The sequence below is a fragment of the Rhinichthys klamathensis genome, unplaced genomic scaffold (genome assembly GCF_029890125.1).
Source record: "Rhinichthys klamathensis goyatoka isolate OS25496 unplaced genomic scaffold, OSU_Roscu_1.1 h1tg000247l_1, whole genome shotgun sequence".
NCBI classification, from domain to species: domain Eukaryota; kingdom Metazoa; phylum Chordata; class Actinopteri; order Cypriniformes; family Leuciscidae; genus Rhinichthys; species Rhinichthys klamathensis.
The window spans coordinates 197,215-207,993 of record NW_026606769.1 but is presented as its reverse complement, the minus strand read 5'-3'; positions in this window follow the sequence as shown (position 1 = coordinate 207,993).

The following is a 10,779-nucleotide window of genomic DNA, read 5'->3' as shown; positions in this document are numbered from 1 at the left end:
AGTTGTTGCTTTAAGGAGGTATCTACCTGATTCTACCTCTAAATTCTAATTTTGTTGTTGTAACCTAATTCAATCAGGTTTAAGTATGACTCTTGTCTGACATCTGCTCTGAAGAAAAAAGAAGGAAAGGTTTTTGTTTAGCTGCTCCTTGGCGAATTTTGCTTCAATGAGAAATTGTGATTTGGGGTTATTATACACATTGTTACATCAAAGAGAACATACATAATATAAAACAAACATACACTAATCATTTTTTGCCTCTTGTTCGGTTTAATTAAAATGAGCTAAAGCAAAAATGTATCATTGTCACAACTTAATTTGTGTTCAATTCACCTAATGTATTTTAAGTAAATTATTGTTTTAACAAATTAATTTTCTTGACGACTACCTGCGCTGCATTTCTCAAAAGCATCGTAAGCCTAAGTAGATCGTAAAGCCATTGGCACGCAATGGTCTACTACGATCAACTTAGCTCATGATGCTTTTGAGAAATGCAGCCCTAGGCAGTGGATCAGTTACCAGCATGCTTTGCAAGGGACTGCATTAGGAGAGAAAATGTAGGAATTAAGTGTTTTTTATGCGTTTATCAGTAATGGAAAAGATGTTGGTGGTAGTTTATGGTAATGTCTAATGTTCAGTTGTAAATTTAGAGGAGTTTCTGTTATTAAATTTTGTTACCATTGTGCTGAAGAGTAGATATATAGCACTTGTGCTTAGGCTGTGGGCACTAAGTGTTCCAGGTTCAATATCAATTCAAATTAATTTAAGATTACATTAATTTGACTAATGTAATTAATTTAAACATACAAATAATTTACTCTAGTCACTTTCAATCTAAATCAATTAAATTTGATTTACCCAATTAAACTGATTTATTTTAAATTAACTTAATTTTTTGAGTGTTTTTACATCAATGTGGAAAAGGACTTACATACAATTAAAATTAAAAGATTATAATCAAACGTATTAAGTAATTTTAATTTTACCTTATTGCAGGTTATATCTACTGACAATTATGTTTCAGTAAAACCTTGTTTTTTCAGGTTGGTTGAATTCAGTTTATCAGTCATTTTAAATCATTTCTTTCATTTCAACAAAACCAGCTATTTTAGATGTTACCACATGAAGTACATTTTCTAAGTTGAACTGACAAAACTTTTTTTTCCAGGTTTACCCAAACTTGCATTTTAAAACTGCAGTGTTTTTCAAAAAACGTAAGGTGCTTAAGTCGCTGTTAAATTGTTCCAACAAAATAGTAGACATTTTAAAACACTGTTCAAGGTTGCTTTTGGGCATGTTTCAAATATTTATACAGATTGCATTAAATAGCATATTCTTCTAATGTGTCATTCTGGTTCAAATCATCTATCAGTACAACAAAATTTCCATAATGACTTTGGGAATGTTCCAGCTGTGAACGTATTAACATCTTACATTCCTAATACATCTCCCATTGAGATGAAAATGAAAAGGCTGAACGTATTAAAAGGAAGATTCATCCTATCTCATATATTTGTTTGAATATGAACAGAGAGGGGGTTGTCAATAGCAAATGACAATAACTGCACAGTCAATATATGTGCATGCACAATGCATTTAATGTATTAGAGTAGACAGTCTCAAAGAGTTTAACTTTGCATGACCCCTTGCCTTATGTTAACTGCAGAGATGATGTAGTGAATTATCATAGCTCATGTTGAGACATCATGATTTTAAAATACAGCTGTTAAGAGACACCATATTTTATTTCCCATATACACTAGCTTCTGTTTCCCTTTCCTTTTCCCCATTGTCTTTTCACCTTGGCAATCACACTTTCTGTCACTGAGATGGCTAAAATTATGTGTCCTTTGGGCAGTGACAGAAGTGCATCAAAGGCACAACATGTGCATTCACATTCCATGTTCACAGTGTTCATAAGCTTCCTCCATGGCCCGTCGTTATCCTCTGCCAGTTTTACTTTGGAATCACAATACCAAACTTAACCATAATATTGGCATGGATCTTATTTCAAGCAAGAACAAAGGCCTAAACGACATGGAAAACTTAGAATTGTTGTGAACATCTTTCATATCCAAAAAAAAAAATCCAAAACAAACAAAACAACAACTCACTTTTATAGCTCAGTTACAAGCATCACAGTTTTTGGCAAAACTTTTCTAAGTAAGAATTAAGAAATGATTCCAAAAACATGCAGAATAACTCAATAGGCCTGTAGATTATTCATTATATCATGAATATATTTACATAATATCTTTATAAATGACTGGATTGCTCATGAAGGCATAAAAGGTAAAGCCACCATTTTGGTATTCCCTCACATTCAATTGAATTAATAGAAAATCATCAGATTTTAAAGAGAAAACATTACCCTGTAGTGCTTGTAACCATCTTCAAGAACTTATAATGCAGTGCTATTATGTAGGAAGTGTATAATACATTTGACTCTTGGCAATTTAGTTTACTGAGCAGCTATACACAAATTCTCATTAAAGTAAAGTAAGTGATGTGACTCCTGCAGACAATCGCTGTTTACACTATCAGGTTTCTAGTTAGATATAATTTTTGACCAGAATTTGACCTATGACTCATACATCCGTTTTAACAGCCAGTAACCGGAAAAATGCTAACTATGTGATTGTATTGAGACCGTAAGCCTCCCACAGGAAGACAATTAGCAAAGATTAGCACACCTGGTCTTTTTCTACCACGTAATGTGTAGTTTAGAGACTGTGTTTATATAGCTTCTTTTTTTTTTTAAAAACAAAAACAAATGGAAATGAACTGTGCCTTGCTCCAGAACTTTATCATTTTCACTAAGCGATATTTCAAGTCAGAATACACAGGGACACAGACATATTCTCTATTTATAGCACATCCTTCCTTTCAGTGCACTGAAAATGAGAATCCTGCTATATCTCACATTAACGTATTTTTTTCTTCTTCATTGTATGGACAAAAACACTAAGCAGTATTGGAATGACATCAGGATGAATAAGTGATAATTTAATTTTTCAGTGAACTTTAAGAACAGATTCATTCAATTTACACGTAATTTTACTCATATAATGGGGCCAACTAACCAATGCGGCAATCATCAATTTTAGGATATTTTTCCAGAAAACCTGTTAAACAAGCAGTGTAAACATTACAGGATGTGTCTGTCAGTATTGTTATACCTTTAATCCTGCTGTCCCATCTTGCAGAATAAAAAATGTTTATGTACAGCACATTCGTGCTTAAGCTCATGACTAGCATCTGTCCATTTATTGGCATTCACTCTTCACTTCAATTGACTACTTGAAAAAACACTTGGGTCAAATGTCAAACTGCTGACTCATTGTAAATCTCAGGGAGAACATCCACTGGCATTTGAAAGTTAAACAGTGCCCATTCTTTTTTAGGGGCTCACAGTATATAAATAGAGGGCCGTTTTCTGATCTTAGCAAGATAACGGTCTAATCCACGTTACATAACATTTTGAGAAGCAACCCCTTGACCCATGCAGTGTGAAAATATTTAGCTTGTGTTTGCCATGCACGTGAATGAGCTTATGCTATGCCTTAGAAAAACACTGGCATTGCATGAAGTTTCACCATACAGTGTGGTCAGTGGGAAAGTTCTCCTGAGCAAACGTTTACTTGGACCATTTTATCAGTCCATCTCCAAGTCAAAAGACATTACATTGAAATAGCACCAGCGAGAAAGTTATTATGAAATTCTTAAATAATTTAGAAGTTGTTTTGAAATAATAATAATACATTTCACCATTAATGTATAATGAATAGATGTCCGTTTTTATTTTTCACTTTTGGCCTTGAGGACTTATATGGTCACATACTATATGGTGTTGTTAATGAAGGCATTGTAACACTTTACAATAAATTTAATTTGTCAACTACATTAGATAACATGAACTAACAATGAACAATTCTCTAGCATTTATTAATCTTAATAAATGTTAATCTAAACATTTATTAATACATTAATTAAAAGTTGTATCCGTTAACATTCGTTAATGCACTGTGAATTAACATGAACACAAACATTTGTATTCACTAACATGATAGTTAACGCATTAACAAATGAGACCTTATTGTAGTGTTACCGTAAAAAGTTTCCAAGACTATACTTTATCATGTTAAAAAGGGACAAAAGTGTAACATGTCTTGTAAAGTTCTCTGCAATTATAAGTACACAAACTGATATTTCTCCTTCTAAAGAAAATCTCTGTGGTGCATTCTTTGATTGGCAACGTCAAACAAGATGACTCTTATAGAAGCAGCTTTCATACGTTTCACATGGCCATAATGCTCTTATACCAATTGCTTTGTACCACTTTAGCAAAGTGCTACAGCTGTGGAATATAAGTGTGCTTACATACAGAACCATTTAAAATGTTTCATAGAGGTTAAGAGCCTCCTTCACTTTGCCAATACAAATTACAATGGCTAATAGTGAAGCATATGGCCTTCTAGGAAATGCAGGCCTGTTGAGCAAAACAAACCTCCAGAAAAGTCCATTGGTGCCTTGAACATGAAGTGGAAAATACAGTTAAATAGACTAGGTCTTAACTTCTAAAAGGGGTTTCTTTCTGTTTGTTTGTTGATAAGGAACAGATAGGAAGAAATATACACTTTCACACAAAAGTTGATTTGCTGTCACCTTTACCTATTTCCACCATAGCTTAAGGAAATGAGACTTATCAGGAACTCACAGTTTCATGTCACTTTCTGCTTATTTACAGCTCCACTGGGGAATTCTGAAGTCATAGGCAAGGATGAGGATAAACACGATGTCACCTCTGGGATTGAAAAGAATGAGGAGTCAGCATGTGCTGTTTGACTGAATGTCCCAGGACAGTCAAGGATATGACTACTACATCCTGAAAAAGCCTTCAGTTTCACACCTGCACCTGGTTCTTCACAGTCCCATCACCAGAATAATCACATTCACCTGTCCCTCATCATCAGGTCAATCAAGGACTGTATATACCCATTCTCTTTTCCCCCTTGTCTCGTTTGAGTATGACCCACATGCTTTGTTTGCTCTCATCTTTTTTACTTATAAGCAAGTATTGTTATTGTGGAGTGTGTTATATTATTGCTTTCTACTGACCTTCTTTGTCTTCTGCCTCTTTGTGTATTGTCCCCAACTGGAATAAAACGCTTTCATGGCAATCTCCTCTGTTGTCTTGTTCATCGCTTAATATTCAGAAAGATCTATACTGCATTCTTTTTTTATCCACATCAGATCTCACTTGGATTGCTACTCTCTATTTTGCTCCTTAAATTTATCTTACATATTGTTGACTTATTTTTTTCTGTGTATGTTTGTGTTGTTGCTTTAGCCAAGTGACTGGCAGGAATCCCAGGTAGAAGCAAGAGGTTGCAAGTGTTTAGATGAATTGAATATTTCACTGACCCATTAGGGTGAGCTGTGTTCTATTTATAGCTTGGATGGATGAGTTGGCTTAGCATCAATCGGTTTTTTCCCCCCAGATCTTGGTGAGTGAGAGTGAGGTCAAGGGGAGCATTATAATGAGAGGCAGAAATAAAATATCAATGAGAACTCGAAACAGAGGCTGCAGCAAGGGAAAAGGGAAGAGGATTTTCTTTCTTTCTGTTATTTGAATTCAAACGAGCAAATCTACTATGGACCGAGTAGTCTACGCCGTAGGTCCGACGCAGAATTCTGTATAAATATTTATACTTAAGTATAAATCAGCCTTAAAGGCGCCACACGTTTCTTGTCACAAACGGCAGGAGCCATGTGAGACATATAAAAATAATTGTAGGCCTATTTGCTGCATTTTCGGTTTCTGCAGCGTTTTAGCAAAAGTATCTAATTTGCTGCTCACCGTGTTTCTGTTGTTAAAATAACCGTGTCTTTAAATAATAATAAATAACTTTAAGTCTTTAACGAGAAAGAAGCAACACACACGGAGCGGAAAAAGCTTTAATCAAGCGCGTTTGGCTCTAGATACAGATATTAGAGGATGTAGCGACGAAAGATTATTACCGTAAAAGACCCTGAGCGCTTATGGTGTGAACCTCTGTTGCTTTGACGCGCTGCTCACTTTAAACTGTAGAAACGGTAAAATGCCAGTAGTATGTTCCTGCGGTCCGGGTGGAACCAAGCCGGGATCTGGACCGAGGTGGTTCACCATTTTAATACCACAGAGCGATATGAAAAGGTATTAAAAAACAAAAACTTTTCCTTTCCTCGTAAAAAATGGTTTCACTTTCATAGTTTAAACTTTTTAAAATCTTCTTAAAAGTATGTTTTATTAACAAAGTTCGGGAGGAACACATTCATGTGATCTATCCAATCAGCACAAGAGGAGGCCTGTAGCCGACTCACCTCGGCAGTATTCTGCATCCATCCACCAGCCCGACTCCTCACTCTTGACTGGTTTCCTATTCCAGCCAGGCATTGCTTTTATAAATTTGTCAACAATAATTTTTTTTTAGCAACTTACATATTACATACAATATTGGGCGAATTTCAAACAGGGTTTTGTGTGCTTGAAGGGCGTTAGTGAAGGGTACATGGAATTATTACTTCAAGGAAGTAATTTTTTACAGTTTATGGTAATGCTGCAGGGTAGCCTAGTCCTTGTGGTTAATTTTGAATGTATTTAAAGCATATTTCATAAACTTTTATTTGCATAAACAGAAATATTAAGAGCTAATTGGGTGATAGATGTGAGTCGTTAAGCTAAGTGGTGCGTTTTCATGGTAACATTACAGGAGAAGATAATCTGCTCTGCTCTTAAAAAAGATGCATTGGGATTGGCATTTAAAGACATTCTTAACTCTATTGGAGTTAGACAACACGTTGTCGTAATCATACTCTAGATCTAATATTATCACATGGAATCAATGTTGATGCTGTTGAAATTCTCCAGCAGAGCGATGGCATCTCAGATCATTATCTAGTCTCGAGTAAACTTCATTTAGCCAAGGCTGCAAAGCCGACTCAATGTTACAAATATGTTAGACCTATCACTTCTGCCACTAAAGATTGCTTTATAAATAATCTTCCTGATCAGTTTCATCATCTCAGCATCCCAGATATAGCGTAGAAGAACTCGATATTGTAACAGAAACTTTTAACTCTCTTTTCCAGCACTTTAGACACAGTTGCTCCTTTGCGCTTAATTAAGATTAAAGAAAATAGTCCAACACCATGGTACAATGAGCACACTCAGGCCCTTAAGAGAGCAGCCAGAAAAATGTAGCACAATTGGAAGAAAACAAAACTAGAGGTATTTCGCATTTCATGGAAAGAGAGCACGATTGCATACAGAGAGGCCTTAAAAACGGCTAGATCTGCTTATTTTTCAACCCTATTAGAAGAAAATAAACAAAACCGTAGGTATTTATTTGAAACGGTGGCTAAACTAACGAAAAATAAAGCTACAAGCCCAGAAGTTTCCGCAGCACAGCAGTAATTACTTTATGAACTTCTTTACTTACGAAATTCATAATATCAGGGAGAAAATTATAACTATGCAACCGTCTACTACAGTATTGCATCAGGCAGTGCATTGTAGTCTCCCTGACGAAAAAATTGATTCATTCATTGCTATGAGGATGAATTTTCTAAACATATACACTTATTATAGACTTCTATAAAACACATTATAGACTTCTATAATTCAATGTTAGGCTAGTTTAGATCAGCCAGCCCAGAACCGGACCAGAACTTCCCATAAATCCTGATGTAGGGGAGCGCGGGGCACAACGTAACGCGGGGCTAGTTGTAACACACTTGTTTTAAATACTTCCACACATGCCAGCATGACGAAACTTGGTGTATTTACTAGTTGCCATTTCAACACTAGAAAAAAATGCACCAAAATTCAGAAATCTTTGTAAGATATCACTGAACATTTAACCATTAGCAAAAGTACATTTCTTACTTAAGTTAATTTTTCATCTCTATTTTTTGTGTTTATTTAAAATTAGACAAATCTGATATTATTTTAATCTTCAATCTGTTGTTTAACAGTTGACATAGTTCTTTAATGCTTCGCTAACTAGCAGAAGACACTAGCAGGGTTTAAACCCCAGTTGTGCAGTTGGGGCATGTTGTAACACTGCGTTACAATGTGCCCCTCTTAGAAATATGCTATTATATTCTATACTTTTATGAATTCTATTGAGAAAACATTAGAAACATGTAAATAAAGACTGAGAGTCAATGTTCAGAAATTATTAATTATTATTTTGTTTTGAACTATGCTGTATAGCGGTGTTTTCCGGTGTGTTTGTTGTCAAACTAAAAAATTAGTTTATTTTTAATTATTAAAAAATGCCATTATTTCATATGAAAAAGTTAATAATTGTATTTTATTAAGAAAATATTTTGGTTTGACTTGTACATTTTTTTGATTAGATTAGATAGCATTTTAAGCTGTCATATGGTGATGTTACAATGTGCCCCTCACATGTTACAATGGTCCCACCTATGGGGCATGTTGTTGTCACATTTCACTTCCATTCTTTCGGGGTAAATTAAGAAAAAAGTATACACTGTATTAATAAAACAAAACCACATAATTGTACTAGACATGTGGGAAATTAATGTGTATGAAAAAATAAATACTCTAAACCCTAAGCAGATTTACACAAACTGAGAAAGTCAAAAAGCGCTACGTTGTGCCCCGCTCTCCCCTACTTGGTGCATCATAAGAAGGATGGCGTCTACGCTAGTATTATCTCTCTGTTTACCCTGTCCCTGAGGTTTACCGCAGTCCGCTGGATCCAAGCCGTATCTAGATCTGATGAAGGACCAGCGCCTGGACACGACAATGCAGTCCTGTGTCAACTAGTCTCTCCCCTGTGAAGGCCTCCCTCCCTTTACCTATGTACAGATAAAACGTTGTCCGGATAATTCCGGTTCGTGTGGCTACGCAGTCACGACAAAAAATTCTGTATTATAAATTTTTAAGGCCAGACAAGTAGTTTGTTGAGGGTTGATTTGTGAAGAAGGACTACACGTCTGCGCACATATTCAAACAAGCATACCTATGGACTGAACACGTGATGCGCATGTGCGTGCCGTCTGCTTTTTCGCGGGTTTGCGTTTTTGAGGTTTGCGCAGAGATAACGGATAATCATTTGCACCTTCAAACCTATTTCAGGGAGTGCGTTCTCGAGACACCAGGCACTGTTTTGTGCGGATTGGCGGCCGGAGCACGTTAAGAGTTTTTTTTATTAGAGCGCTGTCGTGTTAGCAGCCCCTAAGTTAATAACTAATGATCTTCGCAACGGAAGTGAATTAGTCAAAACTATCTTTAGCTGGACAATAACTTTATCCTAATGCTGTTGTAAAGCCTAAACAATCTGTTACGGTAATTTATATTATAACTGTAAAGTTGCTTTGAAACAATCCATAGGCCTACTGTTAAAAGCGCTTTATAAATGAAGGTGACTTGACTTGATAGTGCGTAATAAACCTTATGCCGTCTGTGCCCTTAATATTAATCAAACAACAAAAGAAAAAGAGAAAGCATTCACTGCTCTTTAATAGCTTTAATAAGGGTTAATTATATTTTGTTTATACAAATAAATATATCTGCTTGAAAGAATAAAGAATGAATGCAAGTTGTTATAGAGAATGCATATATCATTCATTGAAAAGAAGACCATGTTCTAGGCTATACTTTAGGAGAAGTGGTTTTATTTCATTTTAAGATATTTAAAAAATATATAATTTTAATTACTGGCAGCTCAGCAGTGATCTGATCAAACTAAAGTCTTACGATAGTTAACAGTTTTGGCACCTTATTGACAAGAATGTATGGACTGCATTTTTCCTTCCCCAATAGATAGCATGTGTACAGTTGTCACAGATTGTGTTTAAATTTGACATGTTGTCCTCAGTCCTTGAGTTTGATCAAAATCATTCTTAGCAGTCAGCACAGTCAGTTATATAATGGAATTTTCTTCAGCAGTACTAAAGCATAATTTTCTTCAATTACCAAGAGCACAGTAGAATGCTTTTTAAATCTGGAGTAGCCTATTTTAATATGATTATGATTTAATAGATTTTGAAAATACAAAGAAATCTTTTCATGTGCTTTTAGCATGCAAATTATAAATTCAATATCAGTGAGTAATACAGTTATTATGTACAGTGCTTGTTAGGCAGAAAAAAAGATACACCATCTGATATTCCCTAAACATACACCTTTAAAATTGGATGTAATATAACATCAAAATTCAAAACTCAGAAACAGAACCGCAGATGTGTATATAATTTTTCTGTTGATATTAAATTCGATTGAATCGCCTTACAATTTATTGCACTGTACACAGAAGGAAGTGGATTTAATATGGCACCACATTCTAATTCTAAAAATGTCTTTGTGGACAGTATTTATGTTTTCTATTAAAGCTGTCTGTCCTGAAATATCGAACTATGATCTAATCCAAAGGGCAGCTCTTCAAACTCAAAACAATAGCTATAAATGTCAGCTGACAAATGGTGCAATTTAATATAATAATGTGATGATGTGGAAGTGACATGCAATTTTGGTAGTGCAAGTTAGTATCATTAAAATTAAACGTGTTCGCATTTTTAATTTACGATATATTAAGGTTGAATTTTGTCTTGACTGTCACCACAATTTCCCACAATGGGATCAACTTAATAATGCACACATATTACGTAATAAGCATGTCTGTGGAGTAATAAAAGCCCTATGTGGTAGCATTTTGCTGAAATTATTAAAAGATGACATGACATGATTTATTACTGTGCAGTGAT